At 39.6% G+C, this 19,356-nt stretch overlaps 1 pseudogene; it reads left to right on the forward strand.

Annotated features, from left to right (window-relative positions):
• Positions 1-459: 459 nt before the first annotated feature.
• Positions 460-18,716, forward strand: LOC121513879 (annotated as a pseudogene).
• Positions 18,717-19,356: the final 640 nt, after the last annotated feature.

Below are 19,356 nucleotides of genomic sequence, written 5' to 3' on the forward strand. Positions count from 1 at the left end.
AATAGCTCGACACACTTTCCGGCTCCAAAATGAAGTAACCTAACTATTAGCAAATGCAACTCATCCAGCCAAAATGCATTGATATAAATAAATTACAACTGAGGAGGGCCCAGGGGACCAGCCAATTCTGTGGGCAGGTCTGATTCTACTTAAGTAAATTTTAAGCAAAGTAACTGTGCTTTTACTTGTGAACAATAGTCATCTTTTTCAGATTATTCCAGCACCTGAAATATCCCAGAAATATCTGGAGAAATGCTACAGTATCACATAGCACAAATAGAGTAGGTTAGCAAAAGTTTGTTCCACCTTCACTTGTTTGTCAGTCAGTTGGCAGGGAGGTGAACTTATAGAGATGTTCACGCCCTTATACACCATGACCTGTCTTGACTATGAGTCACAGACGCCAGGGCAACAGTCTGCTGTGAGCACTGCGGTAGATTGGCGTTGCTTCGGGGCACCATGAATTGCATGTTTAGACAATATGATGTCAGCAGAATTGAGGAATTAAGCGCCCAAAGCCAGGAGACGATACAAATGAACTCAGAGATCCTAGGTAGACTGAAATGCTTTTATTTCATTGTTTTGCAACAGATGTTGCCAAAAGATCAGGACGGATGTGTTTGTAGTCAGTACGACTCAGCTTGATTTGAAACTTTGAGTGTAAAGCTTTGTGACTGTGTAACTTTTTCCTTTGTCAAATTTTCTGATATGATTAGTGTATTAAGAAAATGTTTTGAAATTCAATCTTTTTACTGTGCTCCTCTGTTTCCCAGGCTTGGAGGGTGATAAGGCCCTCCACTTCCTCCTGGAGGGGGGAGCCCTTTTGAAGGTCCGCTCCTCATCCTGGAAGAAGACCCGCTACTTCAAACTGCAGGATGACTGCAAAACCATGTGGCATGGGTCAAAGAAAACCTTCAGGAAAAAGGATACCTGTGAGTACTATCCCAGCAACACACCTGTGTGTGAGATCCCAAAACTTCTGCACACATCTGCCTGGTGTTGTGAGGGATGTAAATTTCATATCTCTTCATAACATAACTTAATTCTGACTTAACATTCAGTTTGTGTTTGTAAATCATAAAACTTTGTCAGTCACTGTCTGATACCCAAGGTATAATGTCTTTTTGGCCACTATATGTGGGGATTTTGCACTGCAACATCCGTATTAATTTTTAAAAAATGACTAATCCTGTTCGACACATATTTTTAACTGAAAACTTGTGTTTGCTTACTTTTGATAGACCATGTTAAGTTAACTTACAAATCAGGCAGAACAGGAATTTGCCAATTATGTCATATGAAGGACAAACAAAGAAATGCAAATGGACAATAATATATGTAAATAAATTATATTTAATAGGAATTTTTATGGTGTCTAAAGACTCACAGTCATTCCTAATATTGGAGTATCAGCTACTTCTAAGTTTACCTAAACATTTTAGATGTTTGAAAAAGTGAAAAGATCTGTTTCACTGTACAAAAACTTTTAGTGCAACTTCAGTGAACTGCAAACAGCAGGCTGGTGTTTACAAAGTGGGCATGTCTGTGACGACTAAAGATACCAAAATTAGTTGCAAAATTCTTTTGCTTCAGCAGACCAAGCTTTATTTCCTGCTCAGTCCTTTATCAAATGATATGATAGATTATAGAAGTATAAAGTAACATTTGCAACTCTTTCCCTGTCTTCAGTTTCCATTGATGACATTTCGGCAGTGCGGCTGGGTCGTCAGTCGGAGGGTCTGAGGACGAACACAGAGGAGCAGGATGAGGGGCGCTGCTTCTCCATCATGTTCAAAGGCCGCCGCAAGAACCTGGACCTGATTGCCAACTCTGAGGAGGAAGCCAGGCAGTGGGTTGACAGTCTGGAGAAAATGTTGAAGAGCATAAACAATCTGAGCCAGGATCAGAGGATGGATCAATATCCTTAATGTGGTTTAGGACAGTGGTTCCCAACCATTTTTCCTTGGAGCCTCCTACTCGTTTCAAGGACAAGCTGAGCCCCCCTAAAACCCTAACAAAAAAGTTATATTGCCATATCATCGCCAAAAACCAACATCCATTTAATTTTTTCATTGATAAACCCTAAGGAAATGGCTCTTTACAGGTTTTCTTACCAAAAGACCATCATATAAACTGTTTATTAAGTTCTTTAACATGATTTCACTTAATATCATCATCATCATCATTTTAAAGGGTAATAAACAGGCTTTCCAGCGGTATAAGATTTATAACCAAGAAGCATTGTTACAACAAAGAAATAATGTACCAAACACAAATTGCCTTACTTTTTGTTTTAAGTTTATATATATATTAGGGCAGTCAAAATTAACGCTTTAATGCGGATTAATGCATCATCATGATTAATCTGATAAAAAAAAATTTTAACACAATTAACCTATCTACAGTGCAGATTGACTCAAAATCCCTGTAACGTCTCTGGCAATGCATTTCAGGCAGTTTGTCCAAGTAGGGTTACCGTCAGCATGCCGCTGCGAATGCACAAATGGGCTGTTGATCTGGTAGTGACCAACCAACTCGATATGGAAGACGCTAAACAGCACATTGGCCCTCTCGATGGGAAATTTGAGTAAAAAAATAAAAACAAGACAGAACAGTCGACCGACATAAAGAGCTCTAATTTTGTGGTGCAGCGCAGGGTGGCGGAGAGTGGCGCACCCCGCGCAGTGGTAATTTCATCCGTGCGCAGCCAATTTGGCAATTTGGTAGACCGGGCTGCACCGAGATGGGTGTGGCGGCGCACCAGGGGAGGCGTCGACAGATTCAGCTTGGCGCAGTGACAGTTTCGTGCCAAAACACTGCGCGGAAGGTGCACTGAAAGCCCGCCAGCTCCAAACTGGTCTATTCTAGGGGCAGGCGAAGCGCGCCCGGTGTATTGGTAATTTGGCTGACAGGCGCGCAGTGCGCAGATGTCACCAAAACCTCACACGCAGGTTTCCAGAGTGTCAGGCACATTTCAATGCAATAAGCAATCACAGCAACCACTATTTAATGTAACCGTCTGAAGCAGCATATACATTTGTATCTATATAAATTGTCCCGTCACATCTGATGTCAGATCAAAGATGTTTGTCACGCGTAACTGAAACTCAACCTGATGGTAGCTGGGAGTGATAAAAACTAACGAGTTCACATCTCTCAGCCAACCACAAACAGCCACGGCATCCGATACGGAGTATATATTCAGCTTCTCTCATCTCATGAAATTCAAAAGAAAAGAAAAAAGAGAGAGACGCTCGCTGAATAAATGTAAGTCAGTCGGTGTCTTAAGGATTTACCTGTGATTGCCCATATTTCTCTGTTTTAATCTTTATTCTTAACATGATCTAAAAAGATGGAGTACATTATTGCAAGGAGGATGAGGAGGAGATACCGGGAGAGGATATATCACCAAAGGTTCTCCTATTTGGCGATGAAAGAGCAGGAATGCAGGTGGATCACAAGCATGATGCCTGGATTAGCCTGCTGCTGTGTTTAATGTAATTGTCACTTAATTTTGTACTCCTATTCATGACACAGGAACAGATTACATCTGTCCCGCAAGGTGGTCCACACGGTGACGCACATCGTGGCCTCTGATGCACAGCCCGGTGGCCACTGTGTGCCTTCTTTGCTCTGACAGCTTTTTTTTGGCCCTTCTCCTTACATCATTGAACCGTTTTTTACATTGGGCAGCGGTTCTCAGAATATCTGGGCAAATTTGATTGACAATATTAGTAACTTCCCACCAGGCAGTTTTTGCATCATCAGCCAGTGGAGGTCTGTTAGCATTACCATATATTCTGTTACTGCGAGCTTGGACCTCCCGGACCAGCACATCAGTTTCCTCCTGGGAGAAGTTTGGCCACCTGGAGCTGCTGCTGCCGTCTTCGTCCATGGTGGTGGCCAGGTGAAATTGGCACTGCGCCTTGCCCGCAGCACATTTAAAGGCAAGGAGAGGCGTTCATCTAATTGGTGAAGATTACACTCAGCTGTGTTAAACCCACTCACGCCTTCTCTCCTCCCTCTTTGCCACTTGCGCCGGTGGGAGGGACGGAGGCATGTGTGCGCCATGCTGCGCCGGACTGCGCCATGCACGAAAATTGCAAAATGCCCTGGACACACCCCGTTGGCGCGGCGCAGGCACAGCGCATGCACATTCTGTAGGAAGGAGTTTTCTTTTCATTGAAAGCACTTCCACCCTAAAATACTACATTAACACGAAGCATATGTTCGTCAGGGATTCTGCTAGCACTTTGGCTAATGCATCGCAAAGCTTGCGACAAACCACCCTCACGGAACGCCAAATTTAAAAGGCTGGAGACTAAGAATAAAAGTGAATATTTTTCATCAAATTGATCTGTACTGTTTCGAAATTTGACATTAGCAGCTGCTTACTGGGTGCCAAACATGTCTGGCCCGGCTACATTTCTTGATTTAAAAATTTGGCCCAGTTGAATTTGTAATTGAATAGCATACCTAATATTTTCCTGTCTGGATAATGGCATAAAAGCCCAAAAGTAACTATCAGAGGTGGAAAAAGTGCATGACTATTGTACTCCAGTCAAAGTACAGTTACTCTGGTTAAAACTTACTTACGTTAAAGTAAAAGTCCTGGTCTGCACATATACTCAAGGAAAGGTCAAAAGTATTTAATTTATAGTTCACTTTAAATATTGAGTAGCTTCTGAGGAGTTGTACAGTAGCTAAAATATGATCTTTCCTTATTGGCAAGAACAAGAGAATAGATCTCCAACCAGGTTGTTTCAGGTACAGTCACGCCTCATAATAAAGTTAAATTCACAGCAGTATCAATTAAACTATTATAGAGTTAAAGTCCACGCTTTAAAAGTGTTTATATTGGTACACGCTACATATAGTTAAGCTACACTTTTGAAAGATATTTTGCAATATGACAGAGCTGCAGTATCTCTAGAAAATCTGAGGCAAGGTGGGTCTCCCCTGGCCAAAATAAAGCAGAGAGTCAACCTCATAGCAAAGCAAGGCATTCTGACTGAGAATGGTGACTATGCATCCCTTGGGAACACCTTAAGTCACAGGCAGGAACTCTTAACTCAGACAATAACCTCCCCCATGGTGCAAATGTCTCATCAAAAACAACAATATTCAAAAGTAACAAGCTGTTATGGGTTATGATCTGGATTAATTCTTTCACTATGTGCTAAAACTGCTTTCAAAAAGTACTCTTAAAAGTACAAGTACCCAAAAACTACACAGTTACAGTAATTTGAGTTAATGTTATTAGTTGTTTTCCACCCCTGATAACTATATGTACTATATGAATACAGTTAATTCATACTCTGACAATTAATCATTTATATGTTGTAAAATGTCAAAATATAACAAAATAAATTGAATCCTATCTTTTGTATCTAGAACACTTAGCTTTTCCCATTTCCTGCCCATTTACATCTATTTAAAACGCTGTCTTAGGGCACCCATGTATAGAAGATATAATCCTGAACACACTGGTCAGGGATCTATTCCCAGTCTGGGCACTGTTTGGTGTGTGCTCCTTACATCAGAAACCTTCCAGTTGGATCATCAGCTGCCTGCAGAAAGCAGACAAGAATAACGACAATCAGCTGAGTTTGAAAGAGGTCAAAAGCTTCTTACGAATGATCAATGTCAATGTTGATGACGAGTATGCAGAGGAACTCTTCAAGGTGATGATGTGCCCAGAGCTTTTTAATCATCTGTCAATAGTATCGTGTGTATATATCCTCAGTAAAAAAGTAACAGTACTGAGAGTGATGTTTTTCCTTCAACCTCAACAATTGTGTAATTGTATTTACACTACATGTTGTATTTCTCCCAAACAGGAATGTGACACGGTTGTATCTGGGTACCTGGATAATGAAGAGATTGAACATTTCTACAACCTGCTGACCCAACGGGCCGATGTCAAAGAGATCTATGAAGAGTACGCTGAAGCCGATGGCCTCATGAGTCCTGAGAACCTGGTGGACTTTCTGATGAAGGAGCAGAGAGAGGAGGTCACAGCAGACGACGCACACAAAATCATAGAGAAGTTTGAGCGTGATGAAAACGGTCAGCATAATTTTTGTTTATACATTAGTGTTATTTTCAAAACTATAGTATCAATAAACAATAAAGGTATCAGAGAGCCTTGCATGATATGGTAAAAATGTGAATTGTCATGACTGTCTTTATGGGATATGTGGTGTGATGAATGGACAAATATTTATTTCTTTGTTTTTTAAATATATCTGCTCTTCTTCATGATTTACACATCTGTTTTGCAACAAATGAAATTAATTCCAGATTTTTTTTTCCTCATAAATTACTGTGCATCCAAAGGTACTATATAGCTAGCTTGAGCTTCACCTTGACTGCATTAAAACATTTATACTCATCATTAACATTTATCCTCTGGCCTCCATCTCACTGGTAATATGTATACTCATGTTGAGTAAGGACTGCTAGTTCAAACATGATTTAACTTCTCTGATTTGTTGCAATAAATTCAGACTTTTACAATATGTTCATTGCAAATTCTTATTTACTGTAGGTAAATGATGAAATAAGGACTGATTGCACAGTCCCAGTGATGACCAGCACCATCCTTGCGATTTCCAAGTCAAATATTCTGCTGTAACATCAGCACATTACATAGAAAGGTTCATTGATGGTACCTGAAGCAACAACAGAAGTCTGTTCAGTGTTGTTGGTGCGCCTCTATACTAGGTAATATGTTTTTTTTTTGCATGCCTGTTTTTTACTTTTTACAAGAGAGTTTATTTTTCTCTGGAGCAACAAAATGTAATTTACGCCATCTCTACAGTTAGGACCCCTTTAGGATTCTGGTATGAAATGAGAAGAAGAGAAGCCACACCTTCTCAGCAGATGCACTCTTAGGCTGGAGATAAAGATGCTGTTTCTCCTTGAATTCAGGGATACACTCCCCTCCAAAAGTGTTGGGATGGTGAGGCCAGTTCCTTTTTTTCTGTAGACCATGAACATTTGGGTTTGATATCAAAAGATGAATATGAGACAAGAGATCAGCATTTCAGCTTCTGATATACAACTTAGAAGATAGCATTATTTGTAACAGAACACCACATTTTTAGGGGTGAAAAGTATTGGAACAGATAGACTTAATATAGGTTTAAGTGAATAAGACTTCATATTTGGTTGCATATCATTTGCTTGTAATAACTGCATCAAGCCTGTGACCCACTAACATCACCAAACTTTTGCATTCTCCTTTTGTGAGGCCATTTCAGGCTTTCACCACCGCCTCTTTCAGTTGTTGTTTGTTCTGGGTGTTTACTCCCTTCAGTCTCCTCTTTAGCAGCTAAAATGCATGCTCTATCAATCTTAAGTCTGCAGAGTCACTTGAGCAATCGAAATGCAGTCCACATGGAGACAAGTTTAGAAGTATCTGCAAAAGTATTTTATCATATCATATATATATACTTTTTAAAACCGGGTCCCAGAATGAACAAATCTGTATACGCCGTCCATTTCGTCTCCGTGTGTACAACTAAGCGCATCTTTCCTGACACTATTACTTCATAGCATAATTCACTCACATGCGTGAGCTCATCCAACAACAACAGTAATGGCAGATTACATGATTGTGATCGTGCTGCAGAAGCTACTGAGCTTATTATGGCTCTGACAGCAAAATCTTCTGCTCCTCTACTACTAATATGAGCAACAAATGGTCATGGAAAACAGCACATGGTACAAGTTCTCAGATCCACCATGGAGTGCAACCAGAAGTGCAGCCAGGAGAAAGTTTTGAGTAAGAGAAAACTTTTGGGAGCACTTGCTTCATAAATTTATTCTCTGCTTATGTGGACATTTTTTGACACGATGCTGTGTTTACAGGAAACTTTCTAAACAGAAATATATCGTTTTCATCTCTATGTGGATAAGGCCTAAATCCCCCTTGATGAACTCCTTTGTTGTTTTGGTAGTGTTTTGGGTCAGTGACTAAATGTTTCTGTGGACTTCTGAGTTCATTTCTGCTGCCATCATGTGTTACATCATCAATGAAGAATAATGAGCCTGTTCCAGAAGAAGCCATGCAAGCCCAAGCCATGACATTTCCTTCACTGTTTCACAGATGAGCTTGTGTATTTGGATCATGAGCAGATCCTTTCTTTCTCCAAACTTTCTATCACTTTGGTAAAGGTTCATCTTTGTCTCATCTGTCCATAAAACTTTGTCCCAGAATTTTTGAGACTTGTCTCTGAACTTTTTTTTTTTTTTTTTTTTTACAAATTCCGGCCTGGCCTTCCTGTTAGTCTTGCTAATGAGTGGTTTGCATCTTCTGGTGCAGCCTCTGTACTTTTGTTATGAAGTCTTCTGCGATTAGTAGATTGTGATACTGGATCCTAGATACTCATGCCCTCTGGAGGTTGTTGCTGATCTCACTAACAGTTGTTTTAGGGTCTTTCTTTACAGCTCTCACAATGATTCTTTCATCAACTGCTGCTGTGTTCCTTGGCTTACCTGTTCAATGTCATGTTAGTACACCAGGGGTTCTTCAGGGCATTCCAACTGGTTGTACTGGCTATGATTAATATTTATGCGATGGCTCTGATTAATTTTCCATCTTCTCTCAGCTTCAGACTAGCTTGTTTTTTTCATCCATAAGCAGCACTCTGGTTTTCATGTTGGTTAAACTTCCAAGGTTGATTCTAGCTCTGTGGGGGCCCTATGCAATATGCTGTTAGGGGGCCCCTAGTTTGCCTAATTACAATGGAGAGATTCCTCATCTATTAGATGATCCATGACCACCCCATATCACAAACAAATGCTGAATGTTCAGCCTCATCTGTGGAGAATTTAAATTACCTGTCTTCATCCCTTACATGCTTAAAAATATAGGATGTAAGAATAAAATAAGCTGGAATGATGAGCTGTGGCTAGTGTATTTGTAGCATTATTAAGTCAAATTTGTTGAACTTCACCATCATGAAGTGAGTGGCATCCACCAACAGGAAGAATGATTTACAAATACCCATCATTCTTCTTAATAAGGATATGAATGGCCAACGACGTTATGGCATCAAAAATAAGTTACAATGGGGCAGAAAAATGTAGTTTGGAGCACTCTAGTGGCTTATGGGGTGGCCATTTCCACCATACATTTGCATAGTCCACATATAGCCCTGTACACCTTTAATTATAAATGCAGTCTGCACAGGCAAAACCCAAATCTGAAACTGAGCATGGACATTTAGCACTATTTTTTGTGTAAATAATCAGTGTAATAGGACACCTGGGCAACAAAACACGCCTGTCAGTCACATGTTCCAATACTTTGCTCACATGAAAATGGGTGGGTTTAATCGAAGAGTGCTATCTTCTAAGTTGTGTATCAGATCCAGATATGAAAACCCAGAAATAAAAGCTAAAATTTTGATCTCTTGTCTCATATTTATCTTTTGATGTCAAACCCAAATGTTTTCAGTCTACAGCAACAACAGAGGAATTGACCTCACTGTTACAATACTTTTGTAAATTTACTTGCTTATGCATGAAGCATGTTATTGGAAAAAAACACTAAAGGGTACACTCAAGAGAGCTAAAGCCATATAAAACCACCTGATGTGTAAGATGCAAACATAAACATGGTGAACAAGGGAAGGTTACTGTAAGGATAATTCTGAGATGAACTAACATAATATTAAAATCAACAATCAATAGTAATGTCAGGTTTGGTCAGACTCATGGTGTGGTCAGAATTCACTGTCTGCAGGGACATATCACACCTGGTGTATCGGTTCAATCAGTGACTGTGTTAACTGGTGACTTTCCGACTATGTTCCTAGATGTAGTTATTACAAAAACAGAAAGAGTATTTGGGAATAACCCTTTGTTTAGTGTTTTTTTTTAAATTCTCATCAGATATAAGATTTATATGGCAGCTTTTATTGGCCTTTACTGGAAAGATAGGCCAGTGGATTGAACCGGAAACAGGGATGAGAGAGTGGGGAATGAAATGCAGCAATGAAATGAGCCAAAGGCCAGACTTGAACCCAAGCCACGAACACAGGGCAACGCCTAACCACTAGACCATCTGCACCCCATTCATCAGATATGTACAGTATTTATGAAAACTCCATTAAATCAGTTTCTAAAACAGATTTATCTGATCAAGCTAGTTTGATGGACATGTTTGCCTCTATGCAGAGGCAATAACACAGCATAAAGATGTGTTATTGGGAGTGCACTCTACCTCACACATGCATACTGCAACTTGCATCTGCAGAGCTTTAATTTTTAAGGACATGCATAGCCAATGATGCTGGAAATGTGTGGCACCCATTATGCAACATTTTACACATAGATAACAGCAAGTTTGTCTCCTGTCTTTTGTTTAGCTGTGGGTAAATAGCACCGCTCTTCTCATTCTGACTTTCCTTCTTATCTTGCAGTCCAGCAACAAAAGCTGCTGTCCAGAGATGGCTTCCTCAGGTACCTGCAACATCCGGACACCATGATACTAAATCCGGATCACAGAGAGGTATACCAAGACATGAGCCAGCCTCTCAGCCACTACTTCATCTCTTCCTCACACAACACCTATCTGATGGGAAATCAGCTTGCAGGGTCCAGCAGTACGGAGGCGTACATCAGGTAATATCAGCTGTTCAGACAGAATGGGAGAATCTGTCCTTCGACTCCTGAATTCAGCTGTTTCCACTGGGAATATACTGAAACAATCACTGCAGTCTGCAGATGTTTCTCCATCTTTGGTGGATTGTCAAATTTCCTTCCTGATAAAAGCTGACAACAGCAGGGAGTCTCTTGTTTGCAAATGTTCCTTAGTTGATAAATATTCTGTGATTTCTCTGACAAATTTATTACAACTTGGATAATTTTATCAACTTGGGAACCACTGCGAGGTAAATACGGATAGAATAATTATATTTCAAGCTTTGACACTTTACTATTCTTTTGTTTTACTGCTGCAATAGAAAAAACATTTTCAGTAACTTACATGAGTCTCTCTTTTGAATGTTTTTGCAATACTGAGACTTCAGTCAGGAGATGTTCAGAAACTCTAGCCTACAACTTTTTCAAGTGATGTTGGATAAAACTTCCTAAAGTCAGGTCAGGTATTGAAGCACATGCAGGTTTCATATTTTGCTGTGTCAACCTTGGCCCTGTACTGCTTTGGCCCCTGATGGCCATCATTCAGGCCTGCACCAGGCCCATGCCCCATCTCCACAGGTATCTTCCAAGCTGACCCTCCATGATACACAAGACCACCCCAGAGGTCTGGTCTGACCCATTGTGTCCCAGGCACCCATTAGGTAAACAAGTAATCAAGTTTAGTCCTCTGACAAAATAAATATGCTTTTTAAACAGTTTTAATCATCATATCTATTTCTGAGTCTTAAAACCTTGTGAACCATAAACCTTAAAGGAGTCCTAACTAAGGCTGGCTAAAGACTAGCCAATTTCAAGCCCAGTTTTAGGCCCAAACCCCCACCCACCCAGTGTGAACAGTTTCAGGCTTCTTGTTGCTGATAATATTCCCAAATAATCCTTAACCCTCAAGCCCTCTTATAACCTTTTTAGGACCTTTCAAGTGTATTTTTTGCTCTCATTTTGGCAGTCTTTAAGCTATGATGAGGATATCTGATGAAGATGTAGTTTTTTAAATGAATTTTGGAAATTCAGCATCCACACTGTGTTGACAAAAGCCTCCACTATGTAGACAAAGACCTTACAGTCTTCCTCCTGGAGCCCCTGTTGGCTCCACTGACTATCATCAAAACCACGTATCTTCATTCTACTGCCGTTGCAATACAGAAATATGCAATCTTGTTAATTCCCCCAAAATTGGGTGTTTTCTATCGGTGTGAGAGTTTGGTGCGTATGTATATTGAGAAATTAGTGTGTGTGTGTAAGTGTGTAGGAATAGTCAAAACACACTGAAATCTGTGTAGAAAAAAACATCTGCATTTATCAAATAGTTTTTGTGTAAAAAGTGGCATTGTGTAAATAAACTGGCATTTAAAGGGTTAAAATTATGGAAAATGAAATCACATTTGCTATACACGATAAGGACTGGAGTTAATGACCAAAAGAAAAAATATATATGATTAGTGTTTTCAAATATATTTAGGGATGTATCAAGGGCCTTAACGGGAAATGTGTAATTTTTTTTAATATATATATTTTTTTAATGGGGGTGGGGTAAAGTCTGTGGGACTGTATTAATTTTTTTTTAATACTGCTAATCAAGTAAGAGCTTCCAAAATGTGGAATTGCAATTATCACATTTAGTCCTGTAAGTCAATTAAAAATAATCTAATTGATTATAGGCTTTGTAATTAATTCGTCACAATAAATTGCGTAATTGGTCATTTGAAAAAGATTGCGGTACAGGTAGATTTCATAACAATAGCAACAAAACAACAGAAATTTCACGTTTCTGAATGGCATCATAAAGTTTTATTAGCTTTTGAAACAGAAGAAGTGGAGACCGAGGGCAGATTGTCTACTTACTACTCAATCTAGGATAGTGTTGTTCTTGTAGAATATGGATTTTATCCATTAAGTTTAAAAAAAATTAAGAGCACAGAGAATTTTTATATGCATTCTAATCAAAGTTACAAAGCTAGTTTAGCCAGTTGTGTGATGGCATCAGAGTGCAATTAATCTATATACTTTTTTATCACATTTTAACCCCTGTGACTAATTCATCAAAATTAATCGAAAATTTCAACAGCATTAATCATATGTGGTTGGTGAGGTTCCAGGTTGGGGTGCTGTCAATGGGATACATTCAATAGCCAATGAGAGCAAAAGTGAGTAGGAGAATTTCTGATTTGAATTGTGAACTGCAAGGACGCCACCCTTGTGGAGCTATCTTATTGATTCCTTTTCTGTATGAGATATTTCTGAATGGCAGCACCTTGGCATAGACTGTCTGAAGCCTCTATAGCTAACTGTCTTTGTCAGGGCTCTGCAGAAGGGCTGCCGCTGTGTGGAGCTCGACTGCTGGGATGGACCAGACAATGAGCCACTGATCTACCATGGTGGAACAATTACCTCCCAGATCCTCTTCAAAGATGTCATCAAAGCAATCAAGGACTATTCTTTTAAGGTGTGCTACAGGCCTTAGTTTTCATCTTTATCTTTTAAATTTGCACAGCAGAAAATTTCCAGTGATACCTATGTTGTCTGTTTTTTCCTCTATTCCCAGACATCAGATTACCCAGTGATCCTCTCTCTGGAGAACCACTGCAGTGTGAAGCAACAGGAAGTCATGGCCCAGCACATGAGCACCATCCTGGGCAGTGCTCTCGTCACTTCCCCCCTGGGTGAAGGCATGCCCACTGATTTCCCATCTCCTGAGGTTTGTGCTTCTTCTTATCAGTAAACTTTAAATTTGTACTTTGAAATACCACTAGCTCACACAGCCACATGTGTGTTCATGCACCTCCAGGAGCTGAAGGGGAAGTTCCTAATCAAGGGGAAGAGGTTGAACAAACTGGAGGCCATGTTTGCATGTGAGACGGCAGCCGACAACTACTCAGACTTTACAGAGGAGGAGTGGGATGATGAAGAGCAGGAAGAGGGGGGAAATGAGGAGGAGGATGAATGGCATTATGAAGAGGAAGAGGAGGTGGAGAAAAGAAAGGTCAGGATTATGGCAAGATAGATAAAATTCTTGGTTTAACGTAAACAGTTCTGGATCACTTTTGTCATTCTTACTTAGATTATTTGTCAATCATCCCTTAATCTGGAGAGATTTCCCAGAATGCCTTTGGGCATCAGAAACTTTTGCACCCTGAGTGAAGTTTTCAACTTAGTCAGATAAGTCCTGCCTGTGTAAACCAATTTCTACTTAGCAAGAAAGACATCCTACTCTGTGGAAGAAAACCTTCTGGGTTAAAATGAATCTTGCAATCTTTCACTGTAGGACTGAACAGTTGAAGGCTGTGTACATTTATGAATCCAGAATAGCTATTTCAGCTCTATTTTTCTGAGTCGATAGTGTTTTTTGTATTTGCGCTCAAATTATTTGACAATCATTCCTTAATCTGCATAGATTTCCCAGTATGTCTTTGGGCATTTGACACTTTTGCACCATGAGTGAAGTTACTGACTCAGTTAGACAAGTCCTGCCTGTGGAGAGCAACCACAATACATAATGAAAGGAATTCCTGGTTGACTGTACACCTTTCAGTTATTGTCACTTATAGTCTCCTCAATTGGCCTACCTTTAGTGGACTAGATGTTAGGGATTAAAGGATGTGATAGAAATAGGGGGAAAATGCAGTGGATGAAGAACATGTAGTTTTATGAGAAATACTTTAACATGTTGTTTTAAGTTGGATTAAAACTGAATTTTAAGAGTAGTTTAACTTCAAGAAGTTAACTTTACATAAACATGATATTAATATTGATATAACTGCAATAACCTGCTACTTAACAAATGTAGTTTTTTTCAGTGAGTATAGCTTAAAATTTCTACCTAATTAATTTCCACTAATATTTTGAGATTTATTAACTTATTACAGTTTACAGTGTAAATTGTATATTCTAAGTTAGGTTACACTCAAAAAAAATCTTTTCACTACTTAAAAACTTTGACGTAATCAGTTTCAACAAATATTTTGAATACTTTCAACTTGTTTGGTTTTATATTGTAGGACACTTATCACTGCCAGACATTACCTTGTTCCTTATTTTTATTAAAATCTAGAAAAAGAAAAGGAAAGAGGTAAAACTGGCCGAATCTCTATCTGACATGGTGATCTACTGTAAGAGTGTCCACTTCCGAGGCTTTGAAGACGCGAAGAAAAACCTGAGCTTCTACGAGATATCGTCCTTCAAAGAGGAGAAGGCCGTGAGGCTGGCAAAGAAATCAGGTGAGGAAGAGTTCAGACTGGATTTAAGTGTTTTAGTCTTTAGTCTTTAAGAACAATAGTAACTGACTGATGCGTCCAAACATTCCCTTCGTTAGGCTACATATCGCTGTTATGAGGTCAAAACCTTGTACCTAGATTTTCAATTATTTTGTTGGAATTTTTTCCATTAATCAGTGCTTTTGGTGAACCTTTGCATCTTTCTGTGGGTTTGAACAAAATTTAAAGAAATAAAAAGCATCAAAAGATGCTGACTGAGACTGAATTTTTTTGTTTTTTTCATTACCTGAAAAGGGTGAATTTTGGAAACGAGGCTTTGGCTCGACACATGCCATATTAAGTCATAAAACAGAGCTCTCAGGGCACAGTAATGTTGTTAACTTGACTATCAGGTACAACTTAATCTATTTCTAGTTTTGGATCTTTAATTGAACCGATTGAACTTGATCTTTCCCTTCTCTTCCTTGTGATTTGAAAACAAATATTCTTTTTAAAAGGGTCAAATCAATTCAGGCACAACAATGTTGTGTCTTTTGAGGGTCTGTCTGTCGGAATAAAGATTTGTATATAATATACTTGTCACTAACCTGACATGCCAGGTAGACTGTGTCATGTACCCACCGAAATGTCACAGTCCATCTGGGCAGCGGCCCATAGTAAGTGTGTAGGAAGGGCACAATGTTTGAAATAAATCCCAGAGAGCAATTGGATGAATGTTTTGTCTGTAATATTTAATCCAGGCTATTCAGAGCGACAAAATATATCACACAGTATGCATGCACAACTCCAGAGTGAACTTGACAAAGTAGCCAATATCTGCTGCCAACTATTAGTGGAGACAGTTGGCAAAACAAACTCATCATGAAGCCGGGTGGACGAAAAGCAAAAATGTCTTTTCCAACACAGACATGGAATCTTTATAGACTACACAATTTTGTATGATAATAGAAAGTCAAACTATGTCTCCCAGCTCTGAAGCTAAATGTGTTTCCCTTTAGCTAATGCCTTTATCAAACATAACGCGGAGAAGCTGAGCCGTATCTATCCAGGTGGAACCAGACTTTCCTCCTCTAACTATGACCCTGTGCCTCTGTGGAACGCTGGCTGCCAGATTGGTGGGTAATACTGTCAGAGAAGGACTGTATTGCAACATGTATTATCTGACTGGTTTCAATTCATTTTTGTTGCTGCATCTCTATTCCTTCCTTTTCAGTGGCCTTAAACTTCCAGACTTCCGGCCCCCAGATGGATGTGAACCAGGGCAGATTCCTGGTTAATGGAAACAGCGGCTACATCCTAAAACCGGCCTACATGAGGGACGTAAACACACAGTTTGACCCCAACAACCTGACCCGAGGAGACTGGCTGAAGCAGAAGACGCTCCATGTCAAAGTGAGTTTTACTGACGTTAAACCTAAAAAGCAGACTTTAAAGGCTGAAAAAGTCTGAAATGATGTTCCCTCTGTTTCTCTGTAGGTTATATCAGCTCAGCAGCTCCCCAAAGTGAACAAACAGTCCATTTTGAGCCCAGTGGTTAAAGTGCAGGTGTCAGGAGTGCCGGATGATAATGACGAGGAAGAGACTGATTTTAATGAAAGCAATGGTACATGTTCCTTACAAACACCACAGCAAGACTTTTCAGAATCAGCAGATTTTTTTCCATATCCTTACACTTTGCATATTAACAGGTGCAGCAGGTTTATTTTGCTCATAGGCAACTGGCGATGCAACCTGTCTGTACATCAGTGTTTAATATTGACTATAGAGAAAAGTGGACAAAGCTTGAGTGTGATCAGTCACTTGATTACTGAAAGGGGCTTTCAAGGCCAATCTGTGGCAGCAGCCATACCGAAAACACTGCCTCAAACCAACCATCAGTGATAGACAAAGAGGATAAGCTGAGGTGGGTCTTAGACCTTCTTACACAGTGCCATCTTGCAGTCATATCAGCCACGCCCGTTTCACCTATGGGCGAAACCTTGTCTCTGACAAAGCATCAGCACACTGCCCAAGTGTGATGTTTTCAGTGATTGATGCCACATTTCTCCTCTTCTGTTGAAGGTTTTTGCCCTCAGTGGTATGAAGACTTCCAGTTTGACATTCATGTGCCGGATCTGGCTCTGGTGAGCTTCACTGTCCGAGACTTTGGCATTGTGTCAGCTACTGAGTTTGTTGGACAGTACACACTTCCATTCAACAGCTTAAAACTGGGTATGATCTGCCACTCTTTATCAGAATGTTTTATCCTCTCTGTAATCTCACAATATAATTCACTCACAGTTTCTTGTTGTATAGATAAACATAGATAAGGGCTATCTATTTTAAGCTTTGATAGAGAGCTTGATTCATCCCAGAAGAAAATTTAAATGCCCAAAGCTTTCTCTTCTACATATCATGAGACAAAGTCTTGATTGTCATCCCAGCCACTTTAAAGTTTTAGATTTTTCTCATTAGTTTCTTTTTTGTATCTCTTAGAATTCACAAGGAGCAATGGTTAAGACCATAGCCAAAGGAGTCTTATTTGAGACTTAAAGCAGATATCTTGGTAATGTTTCATTTTCATCTCCAAAGGAGAAAATAATGAGACAAAGAGAGACTGTGAGGAGCCTATAAACCTCTAATAAAAATTCACAACTTGACATCCATTTTCTATATTGCTGATCCCGTTGGGGGTTGGGGGGTTGGGGCCTACCCCAGTGGTCATTGGGCGAGAGGCGGAGACCCAGAGAGAACCCACCTATGCACAGGGAGAACATACAAACTCCACACAGAAAGGTCTGACCAGGAAGCGAACCCAGGGAACTCCTTGCTGTGAGGCAACAGCATTAACCCCTGCACTGCCATTCAGCCCCCACAACTTGACAAAAACTCCCTTTATTAAAACAGCAGATTAGAAAGCAATAATTTATCATTTTTTAAAACTGCCCATGAAACAGACAACACCTAATACTGATGCTTCTATAATATAACAGGTTTTAGCTGGGTGGCCAACAAAACAAAACAATCAGCAAGTTTACCTTTTTCTGTTATTTTTAGTGCCTGTTAACAGCTACCATGGGGTAACATGAGAACAAAACAGAAGTAAAGAGATGACAGGATCATGCAAAATTAAAAAGATAAAAAAGAATAAGAGAAAACCAGTCAGGTTCAGACCTATAAGAATAGGGCTTTGTTTCAAAATGTATTGCATTGAAATAGTACATTTTCAAGACAGCAATAAATTATTAGAAGATCAGTGAGAACAAGACTAGGCCAGGACACTCTTGTGAATAAGATTTGTAATCTCAGTGAGGCTTTCCTGGTTAAATAAATCTAAAAAAAATAAAAGAAATAAGACTCTGTGCTCCATGTAAGATCAACATGAGAGTCAGAAACTGAGTTTGAAAAAAAATTAAAGGGATGAGATTAAATTGAGTAAATTAAGAGATATCTCCAAATTCTCCGCCTGAGCTCGAAAAGAGTCTCAAAACTTGAGAAAAATCTGAGAATCATTTGATAATTGGGGAGATCTTTCGAACTGAAAGGGAGACCTGTTGAGCTTTTGTGCAGCCATTTTATCTGGAGACATGGGTGAAAAGCTGGAAAATAAGCCATAGTCTCATTTAGCTTTCACACAAATCTCAAAGTTGTTTAGAAAAAATAAATGAGACATTTTTAAGATGTCTTTTCTAAAATTATTTTCCTCTGGGATACTTCTTACAAAGAGCATTTCATTTTCTCTTTTCCTGCTCCCTCACAGGATACAGACATGTTCCTCTGCTCAACAAGGATGGAGACCTGCTTCCCTCAGCTGGACTCTTTGTACACATCATGATCCTCGATGCAGAGTAATGGGTCAAATACTGGCATAATTCTGTCTGCAGGAAGCCTACTTCCATCATGCAGCCATTTTTGAAGCTGGTTTTATCTGGATTTTATTCAGTTTTCATTTCTCATTATTAGTTCATGACTAACTTACTGGCTTAACTCCAGTAGTTTAGGCAGCCACTTTAAAACATTGGACTTCTTAAGGGGAAGTAGCATTAATAGAAAATAATGTGCTACATCTGCAATTTAAAATGTACATTAACCGGCCACTTTATTAGGTACACCTGTTCAGTTGCTTGTTAACACAAATTGCCAGCCAATCACATGGCAGCAACTTAAAGCATTTAGGCATGTAGACATCGTCAAGAAACCTTGCCGAAGTTCAAACCGAGCATCAGAATGGGGAAGAAAGGAGATTTAAGGGCTTTGAATGTGGCATAGTTGTTGGTGCCAGAAGGGCTGGTCAGAGTATTTCAGAAAGTGCTGATACTGGGATTTTAACGTACAGCCATCTCAAGGGTTTACAGAGGATGGTCCAAAAAAGGGAAAATATCCAGTGAGCAGCAGTTGTTTTGATGGAAATACCTTGTTGATGCCAGATGTCAGAGGTCAGAGAAGAATAGGCAGACTGGTTCATTTTGATTGTAAGGCAACAGTAACTCAA

Source organism: Cheilinus undulatus, linkage group 8 (assembly GCF_018320785.1).
Source record: "Cheilinus undulatus linkage group 8, ASM1832078v1, whole genome shotgun sequence".
Lineage (NCBI taxonomy): Eukaryota > Metazoa > Chordata > Actinopteri > Labriformes > Labridae > Cheilinus > Cheilinus undulatus.